At 38.0% G+C, this 22,485-nt stretch overlaps 1 protein-coding gene across 3 annotated transcripts in view; it reads left to right on the top strand.

Annotated features, from left to right (window-relative positions):
- The window catches only part of LOC133653580 (vasopressin V2 receptor-like), a 103,793-nt gene that overhangs the window by 34,016 nt on the left and 47,292 nt on the right, over positions 1-22,485 (top strand). The gene's annotated exons all lie outside the window — the stretch shown is intronic.

Genomic DNA, 22,485 nt, shown 5'->3' on the forward strand with positions numbered 1-22,485 from the left:
TAAAGTCAAGAGAGAAGTTTAAGCTAAAAAAATATGACTAAAGTGGTAAAGATGTATTTTCAATTGCACTTTAATTGTATTGATAAGTTATTTAAAAAACATATATTATTATTAATAATTATTATTATTAATTGCGTTGGAAAGTTCGTAACTGTATGTATGTATAACTATATGTATATTTATTTTTCATCAGTTTTTACGAGTCCCTTCTTGCAGTATATTTGATTAGTATTTATTTTGTAATCAACCTGACCGAAGCATTGCAATCTTTGAGATTAAAAACATTGTTTCATATCATTTGACAAGGTTTATCCTGTTAAACTGTATGAAGGTTACCGTTTCTTCCTGACTACAGAGCGCACCAGGATATAAGCCGCACCTACCACATTTTAGAATACACTTTTTTTTTCTCCATATAGCCTATATATACATTGTGAAATGAGTTATTTACACAGAAATATTTTTAAAATGTTTATTGACATACATTAATTGTTTCCAAACGGTGCCTGTCACATGGCAGTAAACAAAACAGAAGTCATCGTCATGGACCCACGAGCTTTGGTGGCTCGCTCTCCAATCAGCTGAACAGACTCAATAAGTCCACGGTTATGTTTTAGTGAATTTACAAAACTAAAACAATACAAAAAGAATGCCATTGTACGTTAATAATACTAACAAAGACTCGTAAACGTGTTAGCATATTAGCTAATGTTCACAACGCTAGCTTCATTCAATTACATGAAGCTAGCATGAAAACCATCATCACACATGGGGCGGTTTAGTAAGTAAGAATTGTTTTAGTTATATTGTAGAACTTACGAACATTGCTTGGAGTGATGACTGAAGAGTGCATACAAGTAGAATGTTATGGATGGCTATGAGACAGAACAGGACTTCTACTTCCGGATGGAGGCTCAGTCTAAAACAGGGGTCGGGAACCTTTTTGGCTGAGAGAGCCATGAAAGCCAACTATTTTAAAATGTATTTCCGTGAGAGCCATATAATATTTTTTAACACTGAATACAACTAGATGCGTGCATTTTTAAGTAAGACCAACATTTTTAGAGTATAATAAGTCTCTTATTCTTTTTAATAACATTGTTATTCTGAAGCTAACCAATAAAAAATAAAATACTTCTTACCATCAATGCGACTTCTTGAGCAGGTGCGGTAAAAAACGGATGGATGGATTAAAATGCATGAGAATGTTTTATATTCTGAACGTTATTTTTAACACTGTGATTACCAGCGGAATTATTCATTACTTATCGTGTTAAGCAATGTCAGCTAAGATTTATCTGAGAGCCAGATGCAGTCTTCAAAAGAGCCACATCTGGCTCTAGAGCCATAGGTTCCCTAACCCTGGTCTAAACAGAAAGGCAATGCAGCACAGCAGCACCTGCAGTGAGCAAACTCATCTAAAAGATGACGCCATCGAACAAACAATAACACACCTATTCATGGTATTTGCTTGTTTTTTTTTAAAGCTATGTGCATCATGACTAGAGATGTCCGTTAATGCCTTTTTTACCGATATCCGATATTCCGATATTGTCCAACTCTTAATTACTGATACCGATATATTGTAGCATCCCGGAAGAGTTAATACTGCAAGGGGTTCTGGGTATTTGTTCTGTTGTGTTTATGTTGTGTTACGGTGCAGATGTTCTCCCGAAATGTGTTTGTCATTCTTGTTTGGTGTGGGTTCACAGTGTGGTGCATATTTGTAACAGTGTTAAAGTTGTTTATACGGACACCCTCAGTGTGACCTGTATGGCTGTTGACCAAGTATGGCTTGCATTAATTCGTGACTCGGACGGCACGCACGCAGAGGAAATGCCTTTAAGGATTATTGGCACTCTGTACCTCTCCCTACGTCCGTGAATACAGCGGCGTTTTAAAACGTCATACATTTTACTTTTAGAAACCGATACCGATAATTAAGAAACCGATACCGATAATTTCCGATATTACATTTTAAAGCATTTATCGGCCGGTGATATCGGCAGCCCGATATTATCGGACATCCCTAATTATGACCGTTAGCAAAATAAAATTCATAAATTAGCTGCACCGTTTTATAAGCCGCAGGGTTCAAAGCCTAGGAAAAAGGTAGCGGCTTATAGTCCGGAATTTAGGGTAGATATAATTATTGAATACAATTCAATCAATCAATCAATCAATGTTTATTTATATAGCCCTAAATCACAAGTGTCTCAAAGGGCTGTACAAGCCACAACGACATCCTCGGTGTCGAGTGGGTCTGACATAATATTGTGAAAGTCCAACACATCAGCGAAAGTCCAGTCCATGGTGGGGCCAGCGGGAACCATCCCGAGCGGAGACGGGTCAGCAGTGTAGAGATGTCCCCATCCGATGGACAGGCTAGCGGTCCACCCCGGAGCAGAGTAGAAAAGAAAAGAAAAGAAACGGCAGATCAACTGGTCTAAACAGGGAGTCTATTTAAAGGCTAGAGTATACAAATGAGTTTTAAGATGAGACTTGAATGCTTCTACTGAGGTAGCATCTCTAACTTTTACCGGGAGGGCATTCCATAGTATTGGAGCCCGAATAGAAAACGCTCTATAGCCCGCAGACTTTTTTTGGGCTCTGGGAATCACTAATAAGCCGGAGTTCTTTGAACGCAGATTTCTTGCCGGGACATATGGTACAATACAATCGGCAAGATAGGCAGGAGCTTGACCGTGTAGTATTTTATACGTAAGTAGTAAAACCTTAAAGTCGCATCTTAGGTGCACAGGAAGCCAGTGCAAGTGAGCCAGTATAGGCGTAATATGATCAAACTTTCTTGTTTTTGTCAAAAGTCTAGCAGCCGCATTTTGTACCAACTGTAATCTTTTAATGCTAGACATAGGGAGGCCCGAAAATAAAACGTTACAGTAATCGAGACGAGATGTAACGAACGCATGAATAATGATCTCAGCATCGCTTGTGGACAAAATGGAATGAATTTTAGCGATATTACGGAGATGAAAGAAGGCCGTTTTAGTCACACTCTTAATGTGTGACTCAAACGAGAGAGTTGGGTCGAAGATAATACCCAGATTCTTTACCGAGTCGCCTTGTTTAATTGTTTGGTTGTCAAATGTTAAGGTGGTATTATTAAATAGATGTCGGTGTTGAGCAGGACCGATAATCAGCATTTCCGTTTTCTTAGCGTTGAGTTGCAAAAAGTTAGCGGACATCCATTGTTTAATTTCATTAAGACACGCCTCCAGCTGACTACAATCCGGCGTGTTGGTCAGCTTTAGGGGCATGTAGAGTTGGGTGTCATCAGCATAACAGTGAAAGCTAACACCGTATTTGCGTATAATGTCACCTAGCGGCAGCATGTAAATACTAAAGAGTGCAGGGCCAAGAACCGAACCCTGGGGAACTCCGCACGTTACCTTAACATAGTCCGAGGTCACATTGTTATGGGAGACACACTGCATCCTGTCAGTAAGATAAGAGTTAAACCAAGACAAGGCTAAGTCTGACATCCCAAATCAAGAGTAAGATTAATAATTCAGTGTTAATATTTGGGTGAGCCCTGGGCCCCTCTGTAGTGGAAAAGTTGGGCCACGAGGTCAAAAAGGTTAGGATCCCCAGACATAAATCAATAGTGGTGACACTTTAGTATGGGGAACACATACTCACCATTAATTAGTTGCTTATTAAAATGCAAATTAGTAACCTGTTGGCTCTTAATTAGTCATTATTAAGTACTTATTAATGCCTTATTCTGCATGGCCTTATTATACAACCAGTAAGCCATTAACTAAGAGTCTTCCCTCAATAACCTCAGAATTATTGATTATTAGTAACCCCAACCCTGACCCTTATATGTTCCCCTAGTGTCCAAATAACTCTAAATTAAGTCTTTGTTAATTTAATAAGCAACTAATTAATGGTGAATATGTTCCCCATACAAAAGTGTTACCAAAATTGTAACTGCCAACAATGAGAGAACTCAGAGGGCTGCCTTGAGGAACGTCCCAAGCTTTGAACTGAACTCGGAGGCCCGTATGGCGTCATTGGATTTGGACCCCAGGCCACCAGTTGAATAGCCTGGTGTAAAATGTTTGTCGAGTACACGTGTCGCCTGATAGTATGCTGGTTAATGATACATAACTCCCAACAACAACAGTGAGTGGTCTTTATCAGGGCTGATAAGTCTTCAACATGGTCCATTGGAGTATTGTGGCAATAGCCTGAAGTCAATGAAAAGGCTACAACAGTCACTAAACAAAGGTGGCAGGGAGAATGTGGGCGAGTAATGGGGTGTGGCCCCCACATGATTAATATTTAAATAGCTGTTGTGTTGTGGCAGTGATAGAACAAATTGTTTACTTTTATTACTCACATGGTACAGGTTGGTACCTAGATGACACAATGAAGACTAAATGAATAAATCATGGAGAGATAGCTGCCAAATTTCCAAGGAGGAAATGCATACGTGTGTGGAGAGCGTCCAGCTGTCATTGAAGTGACTCATTTAGACAATGTGTTGCATTAGAAAGTGCCGGCAGAAATCTATTTTGGCCCATGCATGTTTTATAATGCAGATGAAATGTGGCAAAGCTAAGCTCATTCATGACTCACGCAGCCCTTTCCTTGTGCGTAACAACCTATTGATCGCTAAGCAAATAAAGTCTCATGTCGTTCTGAAAAAAGGCAACACAGACCTCAGCACACTGCAAACTAGCACTCTAATAGCAGTCAAATTCTCCATGAAATACAACATGGATCCCTATCGGCCAATCTGTCGGTTGCTTGTACTTTCATTGCGGTCATAATCGGCAGGTTACAGCAGGGGTGTCAAATGTACGGCCCGAGTGTAGAAAAATGTTCCTGAATTTTTTTAATGAAATAAACTGCTGTTCTAAATGTGTCCAATGGATGTCGTAGTAGCAATTCTTTGTATGTTTGTAGACCCGTGTTTTTCGACCTTTTTTGAGGCAAGGCACATTTTTTGCGTTGAAAAAATGCAGAGGCACACCACCAGCAGAAATCATTAAAAAACGAAACTCAGTTGACAGTAAAAAGTCCTCGTCGCAATTGTTGGATATGACTTTAAACCATAACCAACCATGCATCACTATAGCTCTTGTCTCAAAGTAGGTGTACTCTCACAACTTATTTGGAGTTTTTTGCTGTTTTCCTGTGTGTTGTGTTTTAGTTCTTGTCTTGCGCTCCTATTTTGGTGGCTTTTTCTCTTTTTTTGGTATTTTCCTGTAGCCGTTTCATGTCCTCCTTGGAGCGATATTTCCCGCATCTACTTTGTTTTAGCAATCAAGAATATTTCAGTCGTTTTCATCCTTCTTTGTGGGGACATTGTAGATTGTCATGTAATGTTCACATGTACATTGTGGACGCCGTCTTTGCTCCACAGTAAGTCTTTGCTGTCGTCCAGCATTCTGTTTTTGTTTACTTTGTAGCCAGTTCAGTTTTAGTTTTGTTCTGCAAAGCCTTCCTTAAACTTCAATGCCTTTTCTTAGGGGCACTCACCTTTTGTTTATTTTTTGTTTAAGCATTAGATACCTTTTTACCTGCACACTGCCTGCCGCTGTTTCCGACATCTACAAAGCAATTAGCTACCGGCTGCCACCTACTGATATGGAAGAGTATTACATGGTTACTCTGCCGAGCTCTAGACAGCACCGACACTCAACATCAACACATAATTTGCAGACTATAATTACTGGTTTGCAAAAAATATTTTAACCCAAATAGTTGAAATTAGATAATAATAATAATAATAGATTTTATTTGTAAAAAGCACTTTACATTGAGTAAACAACCTCAAAGTGCTACAATGTATTAAAATAAAAAGACAATATAAAATAAATAAAAATAAAAACTAGAACAGCCAAATAGCTAAAACTAGTATGCATATATCTAAAACAAAAGCTTTTTTTTTTAAAAGAAGGGTTTTTAAGCCTTTTTTAAAAGCATCCACAGTCTGTGGCGTTAATCTCCCACAGCACACCAGACTGCATCTCATGGCACACTTGTGCCGCGGCACAGGGGTTGAAAAACCCTGTTGTAGACGATGCAACATATGTACAGAATAAACCACATGATGTCAGTGTATCAGTCGAGGAAAATGATCAAGCTACATAGATAACATCCTGTAATTTGATTTTGACAGAATTTATTTATCTTGATAGATTGAAAATTAACACCAAAGAGTTGACTGATGAACATTATCACGTAATTTATTCAGAAAATATAAATAACGATGAATAAAGATAGAATACTATTAACCGCTACTTGTAAGTGTAAAAAGAACCCAGAATGTCCTTGTTCTATTTTTAAACAAAGTAAACTGTCAATGTTTGTTGGTGACGAACCCCAAGATGCAGAGATGATGGCAGGTGTTGCACAGGAAAACATAATTTAATAAAACACTATGGCAAAAAACAAACAAAAGGGTACAAACAAAAGGCGCGCACAAGGCGGAGAACAAACTAGGCTATAAACTAAAATAGCACAAAGGCTACACTATGGACAAGAAACAAAAACACTTACTGTGACACGAAGGAACTGTGACTAAAGCGGAGTGGACAAAAGTAGACGGAGCTACAACGACAAATAGGTAGAAGTGACAAGTGACAAGTATTCTAATGACAATGATCCACCAGTGACTGGAGGGCAGGACAGGTCTAAATAGGCAGCTGGCTGACTGGCACCAGGTGTGGCCATGTGCCAATCAGCCACAGCTGAAGGGACAAAGCACTCAGGGAGAATCAGGAAATGAAGACAAAATAAAAGCACTGACAGGAAACTAAGAACAGGAAACCAAGACAAACGCAGAGGCAAACTAAAACTTGACCAAACTGCCAGGGACAACCCTGACAAAAACAATCTGAAGTTGTCTTTATTTTGAAGTTATCGTGCCGTGATTTTACCAGTCCGGCCCGTGGGAGTAAATGTTTCTCCATGTGGCCCCCGATCTAAAATAAGTTTGACACCCCTCGGTTACAGAAAAGTGTGAGAAGAGAGATTGAACCAAGAACTAAATAAAAAAAAGAGGAAGAAGAGTGGAATAAAGGGGAAATTAGTGGCATGTGTAAACACATTTATGAAAGCACTTCACACATGCACAAAATAAAGATGTAATGATACAAAAATATCACATCATGGTTAGTGTGACAAAATTGTCATTATTATCACTTATTTACACACTGAAATCTTCTGACAAAGTTTTATTAAAAAATCTAATAAAAAAGTAATCACACGTAGGATAGCATAATGATAAACCACGGCAAAATATGCAAGGGTTAGTATCACCGTTTCAAGTTTTATTTTTCATACAACCGTGTTTGATTACCACATTGAAAAACTTCAGCTCATTTTTTAAGAAGAAGCAGCTAGCGCCCTAATCGCCAGCTAGTTTAAATGCAAACATGAATACAAGCCACATTGACGTTTTCAAAATAGAAACTTGTATGAAAGATTTCCAAGTGTGCATAAAATACTTTTTGAGAACATTCTACAATACCATGATCATTTGGTCGTATGACATTTTTATATCGTTACATCGTAACACACGCTAAACTTTCCTTAGTAGAATATCAAATATTATTCTGGCTTCTCTTCAAAGCCATGTTATTAATATTTGAGTGGTGAAATATATTTATCTTCTTCTGTTTTCATTTGTAATAGTTTTAGTGTGTGTTTTTTTAATGATAAAATCAAAATAGGTGTGTCTTATGGGCTTCACTTCCAGTTCATGTTTATGCGAGTTCACTACTTGTTGTAGTATTATTCCTCCAAGTATTGATCGATCATTCTGTATCGTAGTTCAGTCTTTAATGTAGGTTCAATGTGCACAAATGAGTAGCTCAGTTTACATGTGGCCCACAAAAGATTTAAAAAATAATAATACATAATAGATATCCCCCGTGACCCTGAATGGGACAAGTGGTAGAAAATGGATGGATGGATGGATGGATGTAACCCTTCTCAAATTGATTAAAATTCTGCACCTACTGAAATTAAATATCTCCTTGTCAGATTGACTTCTGATTTGAAAGCTAGTTTTCCCTCAGTTTGTCAGTAAACAACGATAACAATTAAAAAAAAGGGCAATTAGGTATCATAGAGCCGCCCTCTAAGGGCTTCTGTAACTGCAATGTGGCCCATGATGAAAATGAGTTTCTGTCTGAGCAGGGGCTTAGTTGTTCAGACAGTAATGTGTTTATACAAGTTGACGTTGGGGTATGTTGTTTATTAATGAGGAAAAATGTTGATGTCTCTTGTATTTAGGTTAGCATTTAAGGTAGCTCGCGCTTGTTTGCTTTGCCACAAAATGAGCAGTATGTGTCACCAATCCGAGTTTATCAAAGTGCGGTTATCAATCATGGTGTTACGATCATTTAAAAGGTAATACAAACCGGCTAGAGTTTTACCGTGGTGTATTATTAATACCATTTATCGTTACATCCCTAGTACAAATTATATTTGAACTGCAGTATACGCCTACCTACTTACTAATTTCAGCTCCGTTTCAAAAAGACAATTAGTTTATTTAAGATATCTTCCTAGGAACCAGAGCAGACTTTTGTCTTTGGTCTTTTTCCTATGTCAGAAGTACTGTTGGGTCAAATTTTGGAAAATGTAAATATCACCATGATTCTCAAAGCTAAATTCTCGCTGACACATATTTTAAGACTATGATACCAAAGAATGCCTGATGTATTTAATTATTGATACTATGTGACATGCATAAGACATAATTTTACAGAATTAAGTCATTTTGATGCGGATTGATTGATTGATTGATTGATTGAGACTTTTATTAGTAGGTTGCACAGTGAAGTACATATTCCGTACAATTGACCACTAAATGGTAACACCCGAATAAGTTTTTCAACTTGTTTAAGTCGGGGTCCACTTAAATTGATTCATGATACAGATATATACTATCATATATACTATCATCATAATAATGCACTACAAGAATGGAATTTGAATGAGAGATGACCGGAGGGACCACTGGTATGTAATTACTATTGTTGGCCCTAAGATACAGTCGGATGCAAATACTATGAAGATTGATTGCCATACTAAGCATTGAATGCTAGTAAATCCTCTTTGGTTTAAGGTCATCACCCTATCCTTAAAAGCTCCTGTAATGGATGTGGTGTGATATAAACTCTACAAAATCTACTACAGTTGAGTTGATAAAGCGTCCTCGACAATCTTCTCAGCCTTTTCAAGTGCAGGCGGACAAAAGTCAGAAAAAGAACTTGACAGGTAAAAAAATTTGGAAAAATAATTACTGTGATATGCAAAACACCAATGTCCACTGCAGAAGGGATATGACTGCTTGTTACATAACAAACAAGACAATCAACAAGGCCTAACAATAATGACAGTCTACATCAAGTTGGATCTTTTATAAAAGTTATGATAAAAAAATAAATTATATCTATATCTGGTATAAAAAAAATTTTTCAAAGTATACACATACATGTATTACGTTTTGCAGTTGATCCTGTTTCACTATAGTCCTAGTCCAAACTTCTTATTTTTACCAAACAAAAAGAGAAAGTTATGCGGAAGTTCCGCCTTGCGTAAAACCTGACTTTTCACAATGATAAATGAAAACCAAAATACTGGATAATACTAAGAAAAAGTTAGATCCTTGTAGTTCGCTGAGCTCCACACAAGGATCTGGGCTCGAGGGCATTGCAAACTCTTTCAAGGTAGCAAAAAATAATGAACCAATCAGGATCGCCGGGCGGGATTTCATAGATGTGACGTTGCAACTGTTTTGTCGAATCTATCGAATGTTAATTCTTTAAAAGATGAACAGAGAACGCTTTTGAAGACATTTATTAATGGGAAGGATGTTTTGGTTCTTCTTCCGACCGGGTTTGGCAAGAGCTTGATTTACCAAATCGCTCCACTGGTGGTGAAGGAAAAGGGACGAGTGCAGAACCCAGCGGGTGTAATTGTCTCCCCGCTGATTGCTCTTGTAGAGGATCAGATCCGTAGGGGTTAACCCTAACCCTAACCCTCTACTGACATTGCTGCGTTGTTTCAGTAAAAGTTCTCTAACTTTTTGCTCTGTCGTTATCCAATGTGTCGGCTGTTCTCTTGTGGACTTCCCAGCGTCGCTCTCATCAGCGTCACGGGTTGATTTCGATGTGAGTGGTTGAAGTAGCACGTCATTCAAGATAACGGACAAGTGGTTTATCCAATCACATACAAGGATTTTTTTTACAAGGCCCCGCCTTCTGAATATACATCTCCATACATATAGTTAAGTCATATTGTTCTTCTTAAGACCACAAACTGGTTGATATTGACTCAACACCACCCCTGCAGGTTGCAGCCAAGTAGTGCACTTCATTTGCCTCAATAGCTTCAAGAGATACGGTTAATCAACCAATTTATTCCACACATTCAACTTATTTGTTCACAACTATATCATTATGAATCCCATCTCTCATTCAGATCATAAGTTTACATCCATGACTACAGCAGTTTTTAGTTCATTGTACTAAAGTAAAGGATTGGAGAACCTCCATTAGAGAGAAAGACTTCTTGAACCAAACTGGGTCAAACCTGACCAAAGGGGAACTAATCGATGCGTTGCCATACACACACAGAGTATGCAAACACACACAAGGCAGAGGGGGAACCAAAGCATCCGCCATCATGTTTGGATTATAGCCCCCGGTGCCTGAACACCTGCTGGTCTACCACCGCTGTCAGTACTGCTTCATGTCAGCTAGTGATTAGCTTTCGATCCAAGTTCAGCCACTTAAAATGTAAATATGCTGTCCTGAAATAGAACAGCATACAATATGGTGCCAACATTAGAGCAACATAAATTTGGGATTATTTGTCCACCTCATGCATACTATGACAAAGTACTCAGATGAATTTTTAGAAGAATTCACAGATTATTTTAATCGAATAAACTACCAGGTGGTCGGTCGTTTAGTTTGAAATACCTGACTTGAAAGATGATTGCTTGATTTGTAGTCAATACTTTATTCACTAGGGCAGCACGGTGGAACAGGGGTTAGTGCGTCTGCCTCACAATACAAAGGTCCTGGGTTCGATCCTACGCTCGGGATCTTCCTGTGTGGAGTTTGCATGTTCTCTCCGTGACTGCGTGGGTTCCCTCCGGGGACTACGGCTTCCTCCCTCCTCCAACCTGGGGATAGGTTGATTGGCAACACTAAATTGGCCCTAGTGTGTGAATGTGAGTGTGAATGTTGTCTGTCTATCTGTGTTGGCCCTGTGATGAGGTGGCGACTTGTCCAGGGTGTACCCCGCCTTCCGCCCGATTGTGCTCCAGCACCCCCCGCGACCCCGAAAGGGATAAGCGGTAAAAAATGGATGGATGGATGGACTTTATTCACTAGGGCAAACTCAATACTTAAAAATTATTTGGTGGGCACATCTGGCCCACCAAATAATTTAAGTGGCCAACCAAAATTATTTATCGTGGCCAACAAAAGGCTGGAAATAAAAAAGTACTTTCTGGACAAATGTATTTGTTCTTTCGATTTTGAAAAATGTGTTGCATGCAGTCGCATATGTTCTACACTTTAATAGTTTCTGATTACACTACAAGATGTTCCAATCTTTTTTTTTTTTTTTTCGGTTATCAAAAATAAAGAGCTAACTATAGTCGCTGGTCACCTTGACTTAAGATTTCAAAGCAAGTTATCAGACAAACGTATAAGTAAAATATATACTGGTAATCAAAAACAGTTGCTTATACAAATTGTGTAATAAGGCTATTGTACGTTTATATACTTATATTGTTCACTGTTACAAGCGTCCCTTTTAGGGCAACCATGATTGCGATGTGGCCTTCACTAAAAAAAAGTTTGACACAACTGTAGTCTAGTGTAGTCTAACTTCTACACTGCCAACTAGCACTAGGGTGGGTACCTTTCATGTTTGAATCCATATTGTACAAATTCCCGGTACCTGGGAATCAATATCGCTGCTCATCGGTACCAATGTTAGTTTTTATGTTTGTTTATTGTTAAGAAATGTAAATTTTTTTAAAATACCTTTTTTTTTTTTGTCACATTGAACAGTAATGATCACTGTGCTGTCCAGTTGTTATAGCTTTCTTACATTTCTGAGTGTCATTTGCAAGTATTATATAGTAGACTTTGCATGCAGTTGCAATTCCAAGATGTTACATGGCAGTACTTTATAGGCTACAGAGTAGGGGTGTAACGGTATGTGTATTTGAATTGAACCGTTTCGGTACGAAGGTTCCGGTTCGGTTCGGATATTAAGTAGCGTAACGCACGTTGTGTAAACAATGCACACCGAGGCACAGCACACGGCATGCTAGCAGCTAACGGGCTACGATACACTGACCATACGTCCTCTTTTCACCGGACATGTCCTCTTTTGCGGAGCTGTCAGGGTGAAGTTTCTTAAATGCCTCAAATGTCCGGCATTTTGAGTTATGGTTGCGTGTATTTTTAATGTACGTTCAGGGTTAAGAAGGTGTTAAAAACTAACAATTTATCAGATTTAATTATATATTATCTATAGCAGAGGTGTCAAAAGTGTGCCCCGGAGGCCATTTGCGGTCCACAGCTAATGTTTTAAAGGCCCACAGCACATTCTAAAAATACTATTAAAATAAACAAAAACATAACAAAAGTGAAATAAAAAAGCCTAAAGGTTAAATGTAATTTAGAAAAAGTTACAATGTTGATCAATAAAACAAAGTTTTTTTTTTTTCTTTCAAACTGTCATGTCAAAACAGAGTATTAAATCAAAATCAATGTTATTATGAATTATTAACCTATCCAAGGTTCCGATTACTTCACATCAAATATTCTACTAAGAAAAATATTTTTGGTGGAAGATTTTGCAAATTTGGTAAATAAATAACCCAAAAATGTATATTTTGTTGTTTTCTTACTGTACCGAAAATGAACCGAACCGTGACCTCTAAACCGAGGTACGTACCGAACTGAAATGTTTGTGTACCGTTACACCCCTACTACAGAGTGTTGCCTAGTTACGCCGAATCTCGTCTTTTGTTGCGCTCTAAAAACTCTATATACTGCAATTATTGTACTTATTACACACTTGCTGTTTGATTGTAACATACATCTCAGTTGTAGTTTTCATTACCAAATTTGGAAGTGTAAAAATCAAAAATGCTAATCTTAAGCATGTCTATGGCAAATCCAATATATATTAGCATCAACCTAGCACATTTTGAAAAATGGGGCTTTACAGAGTGATTTCTATCAGGCATACTTGCTTTGTTGGAATTTAAAATTGTAGCATTATTCAGAGGCAAATACTGTTTAAGTGATTGTTTGCCCGCCAAGTTTGAGCGGAGTGGTGGAACATTTACGATAGTTCTAAAACATCTTCTTCTTGCCTATTTTCTGCTCATTTGACCACAATTTCTTTTCACGACTGCTATTTTGGCAAATAATTATGACATTTATCGCTTTTTGATGATGTATGGATCGGAAGAATGTTACATGGTCGTTCAGACTGCAGTTGCATCGGATACATATCAGATTCATCCACATATTAAAGAGGCCTTGGTCAAATTAGAAAAACGTGGAATTGTACTGTTCACACTGTCATGAAATAATCCGATTTCTGTCACAAATGGGCAAAAAATCGGTATGACCTGCAGTGTGAACATAGACAAAGGTATCAAATCCGATCTTATTATGTAGTCGCTCACATTATAAATAATAAATTAAATATAAATGAGATGTCTAATGTGAATGCAAATTGACCCGCATGCAGACATGACGTCATGACATCACACGTGCTTCAGTGTTTACGAAAGTAAAAATAGCTTCAAATCTAGCAGGTCTCAGTACTGGCGCATTTGTGGCACTTTTAGGGATTTTGTGCAATCAAAAGTCAGCATTTTTTGATCCGAATTTTTGCATGTAGAAGAGTAGGAAGGAAGTGTTTGTGGGACTTTTGCTTTGACATCTGCTCTGAAGATCGCTTGGGAGACTGGTGGACCATTGACATGAGTATCTAAAACACATTATATCCGCCTGTTTTCTGCTCATTTGTCAACTAATAATTTTGCAACCGACTACCTTAGCAAAAAAACTGTGATGCTTATCGCTTTAAATGACGTATTTGTCAGATAACTGCGACATACAGTATCTGATTGATTGATGATGTATAGATCGGAAGAATGTTACATGGTCGTTCAGACTGCAGTTGCATCGGATACATATCAGATTTATCCACATATTAAAGAGGCCTTGGTCAAATTAGAAAAACGTGGAATTGTACTGTTCACACTGTCATGAAATAATCAGATTCCTGTCACAAATGGGCCAAAAATTGGTATGACCTGCAGTGAGAACATAGCCAAAGGTATCAAATCCGATCTTATTATGTAGTCGCTCACATTATAAATAATAAATTAAATAAAAATGAGATGTCTAATGTGAATGCAAACTGACCCGCATGCAGACATGATGTCATGAGTGGTGGACCATTGACATGAGTATCTAAAACACATTATATTCGCCCGTTTTCTGCTCATTTGTCAACTAATAATTTTGCAACCGACTACTTTAGCAAAAAACTGTGATGCGTATCGCTTTAAATGACGTATTTGTCGGATAACTGCGACATACAGTATCTGATTGATTGATGATGTATAGATCGGAAGAATGTTAAATGGTCGTTCAGACTGCAGTTGCATCGGATACATATCAGATTTATCCACATATTAAAGAGGCCTTGGTCAAGGCCTACTCTTCATTCATATCCACATAGGAGAGAGGCCTGGGTCGGATTCGAAATAATCAGAACTGTACTGTTCACATTGACATTAAAAATTACGATACAGGTCACGTATGGGCAAAAAAATCAAAATTGACCTGCAGCGTGAACAAAGCATAAAAGTACAGAATCCAGTACCCATCCATAGCTAGCATTCATAGTTTTTTCGATTTTCTGCATTTTTTGTTCTCCCTTGATCGTCTCTTCTTTCTCGTTCACCATAGCATTTAAAAATGAGTTACTCACCCTCATGGTGTTTGCCTGTGTATAGCTGGCCGATGACATCATGTTTAGGGCTTTTGACCAACATGTGCACATAACTTAAAGACAAGATAAACGAAGATGCTGAAAGACGTACTGTATTTTCTTGTGCACCTTAACTACCTGTTTCAGTCCACCCCGAGGGGATTTTATCGTTTGTGGGGAAGCAGTGTTGAATGGTGTGGACATGAAAATTAATGGCTGTACAAAGGTTTGCCTCTGGAGTGGAACAAGCGGGATGCGTGGACTATCTAATCCAGGGTTGTTCAACCTTTTCTGAGCTAAGGCACATTTTTTTCATTTAAAACATTCTGAGGCACACCACCAGCAGAAAACATTAAAAAATTAAACTCAGTAGCCGATATTGACAATAAAAAGTAGTTTTCGCAATTGTTGGATATTAATTCAAACCATAACCAAGCATGCATCAATATAGCTCTTGTCTCAAAGTAGGTCTACTGTCACAACCTGTCACATCACGCCGTGACTTATTTAGAGTTTTTTTTGTGTTTTCCTGTGTGTAGTGTTTTAGTTCTTGTCTTGCGCTCCTATTTTGGTGGCTTTTCCTGTTTTGTTGGTATTTTCCTGTAGCAATTTCATGTCTTCCCTGAGCGCTATTCCCCGCACTTTTAGCAATCAAGACTATTTCAGTTGTGTGGACGCTATCCTTTTTTGTGTGGACATTGTTGATTGTCATGTCATGTACGGACGTACTTTGTGGACGCTGTCTGCTCCACATGCTGTAAATCTTTGCTGTAGTCCAGCATTCTGTTTTTGTTTACTTTGTAGTAGGGCTATGAATCTTTGGGTGTCCCACGATTTGATTCAATATCGATTTTTGGGGTCACGATTCGATTCAAAATCGATTTTTTTTTCAATTCAACACGATTCTTGATTCAAAAACGATTTTTTTCCCGATTCAAAAGGATTTTCTATTCATTCAATACATAGGATTTCAGCAGGATCTACCCCAGTCTGCTGACATGCAAGCAGAGTAGTAGATTTTTGTAAAAAGCTTTTATAATTGTAAAGGACAATGTTTTATCAACTGATTGCAATAATGTACATTTGTTTTAACTATTAAATGAACCAAAAATATGACTTATTTTATCTTTGTGAAAATATTGGACACAGTGTGTTGTCAAGCTTATGAGATGCGATGCAAGTGTAAGCCACTGTGACACTATTGTTCTTTTTTTTTATAAATGTCTAATGATAATGTCAATGAGGGATTTTTAATCACTGCTATGTTGAAATTGTAACTAATATTGATACTGTTGTTGATAATATTCATTTTTGTTTCACTACTTTTGGTTTGTTCTGTGTCGTGTTTGTGTCTCCGCTCAATTGCTCTGTTTATTGCAGTTCTGAGTGTTGCTGGATTGGGTTTGGTTTTGGAATTGGATTGCATTGTTATGGTATTGCTGTGTATTGTTTTGTTGGATTGATTAATTAAAAAAAATTAAAAAAATTAAAAAATGTAAAACAAATTAAAAAGATTTAAATTAAAATTAAAATCGATTTTTAAAAAATGAGAATCGATTCTGAATCGCACAACGTGAGAATCGCGATTCGAATTCGAATCGATTTTTTCCCACACCCCTACTTTGTAGCCAGTTCAGTTTTAATTTCGTTCTGCTAGCCATTCCTAAGCTTCAATGCCTTTTCTTAGCGGCACTCGCCTTCTGTTTATTTTTGGTTTAAGCATTAGATACCTTTTGACCTGCACGCTGCCACCAGCATATTGTGATCACGACAAAGCAATTAGCTACCTGCTGCCACCTACTGATATAGAAGAGTATTACATGGTTACTCTGCCAAACTCTAGACAGCACCGACACTCAACAACAGCACATTATTTGCGGATTCTAATTACTGGTTTGCAAAAAATATTTTTAACCCAATTAGGTGAAATTACATAATCTCCCACGACACACCAGACAGTATCTCACGGCACACCAGTGGTTGAAAAACACTTCTCTAATCAATCTGAGTGAAAGGCTTCAAGTAAAGAGGGTATCCAGTGTAGCGCACTAATGACTAAAAGCAATGTTTGCCGTCCATCCAGCTTGAAGAATAATTTGTTCCTTACATTAAGTTGATAGGACAGATGGCAACAACATGCTGTGCTTGGGTTAGCAAAGACAGCAAAGGAAGTAAAGGAAAAAGGAACTTGTTTGGTTTTGCAGACAAAATAATATTGTCCTCAGAGAATAGAACATGGAAGACTTTTTAATCTTAGCAACTTCAGTTGACCTTTTGAGCAATTTGAAAAGACTATATTTATTGGATGCATACAAATGAGCATATTTAGAGGAACTATGGAAAGAGTAGACAGTCCAAAAGGGTCTTACACCATTATAGCTCACCTCTTATTATGTCATTACATGAAAACATACTGTATTCTACAATCGCCTTTTCTAATTTAGTTCTATTGAATGGGTGATGGAGCAATCATTTCACCTCATCTGCTTCGATTCAAAATTAGTCACATGGTCAAACACAGATAATAAGATGGTATATAGCAAGTATAACGAGCTGCGGCAGCACAAAGAATCCTCTCATACTGTAATTACAGAGAAGGGAGCAAGACTCTCGGGTTCCAACAAAGAGAGGCAAGGAGATATTTTGATGGAAAAAAAAGACCACATTGTCCCAAAACTTAATTAAAAAAAATGTAAATAAGAAAAAAAAAGTTAAAAAGAAGTCCTCAGGTCTGTATGAAGGCATGATCGGCTGCCCCAAAAAAACAAAGAGAGCTGAAAGTTGTCTTTGTGTGCAATTTGGACAAATATAGTTACAACTAACAATAACATTTAATATGCAAGGACAGGTCTCCTAATCACTGGCCATGTGGAGGAATGTTTAACCAAGTCCTTTACTGAATCTCTACCTCTCACGCATGCTTCCGCCTGGCTGGTGCTGTCCAGCTGGCATGGCTTGTCATGCATTCATTGCAACGCATTCCTCCGTGAAAGCCAGCATGTAACACTTGACAATATGTCATGCAGCGCTATTACCAGCTAATTGGCCAGCAGGACTCGGTGGAGTTTTGAGAACCTCCCCCTACCAACACTGCATGCTTGCATAATACCATTACTACACTTCTACCTGTCTATTTTTAGTCAAGTGAGATATTTCGAAACGCTCATTCAATGTAACACTTACATGCCAAACCACTCTTTGCATGTTGTAAATCTATACGGTGTCATTCAAAACACTGTGGGAGAGAGTGGGCTCCATAGGCTGCACACCTGCATAGATTTAATATCATTTTTACAACTTTATTGTGTTTGTTGGAATGTTTGTGAATGTCTTATAACCTTAACTTTGACGTAAAAAAGTAATGAAGGACCTTAAACAACACACTTAAAATAAACAAGCCTTTAATGTGTGCAATTTTTTCTTTTTAACAGAATCCATTTATGCTCTGTGCACACCATGCAACTTTTTAATATTGTGTTCTGCCAAATAATGCTAGATCTACGATCCGTATCAAGTTTCTCTTTAGCGGACATTTGTGACAACAGTATTACACCACAACAAAACATACTTTTATGTTGACTTCGGGTCCACCCGGATATTACATTAACATTACTACAAATAGGTACGTTTTTTTTTTCTCTTCGTAAAAAATGAGGACGGCAAAACACGTTTTATAAAAAGGTATTCACCCATGAATTTACACAAACTATTCCACCAGCCCAGGGGTCGGCATCCCAAAACGTTGAAAGAGCCATATTGGACCAATAATACAAAAAACTGTCTGGAGCCGTAAAAAATTAAAAGTGAAGTGAAGTGAAGTGAATTATATTTATATAGCGCTTTTTCTCTAGTGACTCAAAGCGCTTTACATAGTGAAAACCCAATATCTAAGTTACATTTAAACCAGTGTGGGTGGCACTGGGAGCAGGTGGGTAAAGTGTCTTGCCCAAGGACACAACGGCAGTGACTAGGATGGCGGAAGTGGGGATCGAACCTGCAACCCTCAGGTTGATGGCACGGCCACTCTACCAACCGAGCTATACCGCCCCATAAAAGCCGTATGTAAGTCTTATAATGAAGGCAACACATGATGTAAGTGTCTATATTAGCTACAATACAATATAATATCTGCTCAGTGGCCTTGTGGTTAGAGTGTCCGCTCTGAGATTGGTAGGTCGTGAGTTCAAACCCGAGTCATACCAAAGACTATAAAAAATGGGACCCATTTCCTCCCTGCTTGGCACTCAGCATCAAGGGTTGGAATTGGGGGTTAAATCACCAAAATGATTCCTGGGCACGGCCACCGCTGCTGCTCACTGCTCCCCTCACCTCCCAAGAGGTGAACAAGGGGATGGGTCAAACGCAGAGGTTATTTTCACCACACCTAGTGGGTGTGTGACAATCATTGGTACTTTAACTTTAATAGCCTACTATCAAAATGACTATGTGTCGCAGACTGAAGCTAATCTTCGTTGACAGTAATGTTATAAATAAATGATAAATGGGTTATACTTGTATAGCGCTTTTCTACCTTCAAGGTACTCAAAGCGCTTTGACAGTATTTCCACATTCACCCATTCACACACCCATTCACACACTGATGGCGGGAGCTGCCATGCAAGGCGCTAACCAGCAGCCATCAGGAGCAAGGGTGAAGTGTCTTGCCCAAGGACACATCGGACGTGACTAGGATGGTAGAAGGTGGGGATTGAACCCCAGTAACCAGTAACCTTCCGATTGCTGGCACGGCCACTCTACCAACTTCGCCACGCAGTTGAACATTAATATTTATTCTACACATTTTTACAACATTAGAAACCATTAGTAAATCAGAGGCTACTCAGAAGGTGAGATAAGTCCTGGAAATGACTGTCTTAGAATGGCCAAAGGTATAGATGTGTGTGTTAAAGTTAAAGGAAATGGCAGGTTGTCTTCTTTTAATAGATTTATTACAATCTTTGGCAAGCTAGGTAATGTTTGCTGTGGTCTGGAACAACATGGCACACAAACAACTATCTGAAATGCAGCCAGTAATACATACAGATAATGTGTCATATTAAATGAGCTCAAATATACCTACAAACGAGGCATAATGATGCAATATGTACATACAGCTAGCCTAAATAGCATGTTAGCATTGATTAGCTTGCAGTCATGCACTGACCAAATATGCCCGATTAGCACACCAACAAGTCAATAACATCAACAAAGCGCAACTTTGTGCATTCACGCACAGCATAAAACGTTTGATGGACAAAATGAGACGAAGAAGGAGTGGTAGATTTTACGAGTAAATAAACGGTTGCGTCACAGTTCAAGATCCGCCGAAAATAGTAGGACAAAAGGATGTTCACCAAATGCTCTCATTAGTGAAACATACACACAAACATATTAAACAGTGGGTTTTTCTAACAATCCTTTTTTTAAATGCTCCAGGGAGCCACTAGGACGGCACTAAAGAGCCGCATGCGGCTCGAGAGCCGTGGGTTACTGACCCCCGCACCAGCCACTCGGCCTTCAAAATATAAGGCCTCAAAATAAAAGGCCTCACATAAAGCAGCTGTTTGTAACCTTAAGCTCCTGCCTAGAGGATGCTAACTGTGTAGATGATCTACTAAACTCGTGCGCAAAGTGAGCAAAAAAGGAGCACAGTCCATTTAGCGTGTTTGTCTTCATGTGTATGCAGAATATATGCTGATCAGCAGAACCACCACAATACTAGGAGGAGAAGATGCAAATTGTATTATTTAACACAAGCCCAGTGATTTATCAAGACTAAAACAGATCTGCATGAGCTGTTTTGCGTCTTTATTTAACATGTCTGCAATGCGCGTGCGAACAGGCACTTATTCAGATATATCTGTGAGAAAAGAAGGCAAACACGCTGCAGCTGCGTCCTACGTATGCTTGTCAACATATATGGTATGAATTGACAAAAATACAAATATTAGACATTGTCTATTCAGCAATCTAATGATGCATTTGGTGTCTGCTGGCAATTTTTCTAATAATGTTTGTTTTGTCATTTATCGCTTTATAGGGGAAAAAAAGTCTTGCAATATGCATTTTCTCGCATATGGAACTCACAGTTAGTGCCAGCATCACCCAGTATGAGGGGCCGTTAGGGACATTATTCCGAATTACCTCTTACATACACTACTGAAATGCTCTCACATAAACAACTGACATTTTTTTCTTTTATACACACTACTGAAACACTCTTATAAACACTACTGAAATGCTCTTACATACACTACTGAAATGCTCTCACATAAACAACTGAAATCTTTTTCTCTCACACACCCTCCTGAAACACTCTTATAAACACTACTGAAATGCTCTTACATATACTACTAAAACACTCTTATAAACACTACTGAAACACTCTTATAAACACTACTGAAATACTCTTACATACACTACTGAAACACTCTTATAAACACTACTGAAACACTCTTATAAACACTACTGAAATACTCTTACATACACTACTGAAACACTCTTACATACACTACTGAAACACTCTTACATACACTACTGAAATACTCTTACATACACTACTGAAACACTCTTACATACACTACTGAAACACTCTTATAAACACTACTGAAATACTCTTACATACACTACTGAAACACTCTTATAAACACTACTGAAACACTCTTATAAACACTACTGAAATACTCTTACATACACTACTGAAACACTCTTATAAACACTACTGAAATACTCTTACATACACTACTGAAACACTCTTATAAACACTACTGAAATACTCTTACATACACTACTGAAACACTCTTATAAACACTACTGAAATACTCTTACATACACTACTGAAACACTCTTATAGACACTACTGAAATACTCTTACATACACTACTGAAACACTCTTATAAACACTACTGAAATACTCTTACATACACTACTGAAACACTCTTATAAACACTACTGAAATACTCTTACATACACTACTGAAACACTCTTATAAACACTACTGAAATACTCTTACATACACTACTGAAACACTCTTATAAACACTACTGAAACACTCTTATAAACACTACTGTAATACTCTTACATACACTACTGAAACACTCTTATAAACACTACTGAAACACTCTTATAAACACTACTGTAATACTCTTACAAACACTACTGAAACACTCTTACATACACTACTGAAACACTCTTACATACACTACTGAAATACTCTTACATACACTACTGAAACACTCTTACATACACTACTGAAACACTCTTATAAACACTACTGAAATACTCTTACATACACTACTGAAACACTCTTATAAACACTATTGAAACACTCTTATAAACACTACTGAAACATTCTTACATACACTACTGAAACACTCTTATAAACACTACTGAAACATTCTTACATACACTACTGAAATGTTTTTGTCTCACGCACACACACACACCTGGAAT

This window comes from Entelurus aequoreus, linkage group LG07, assembly GCF_033978785.1.
Source record: "Entelurus aequoreus isolate RoL-2023_Sb linkage group LG07, RoL_Eaeq_v1.1, whole genome shotgun sequence".
NCBI lineage: Eukaryota > Metazoa > Chordata > Actinopteri > Syngnathiformes > Syngnathidae > Entelurus > Entelurus aequoreus.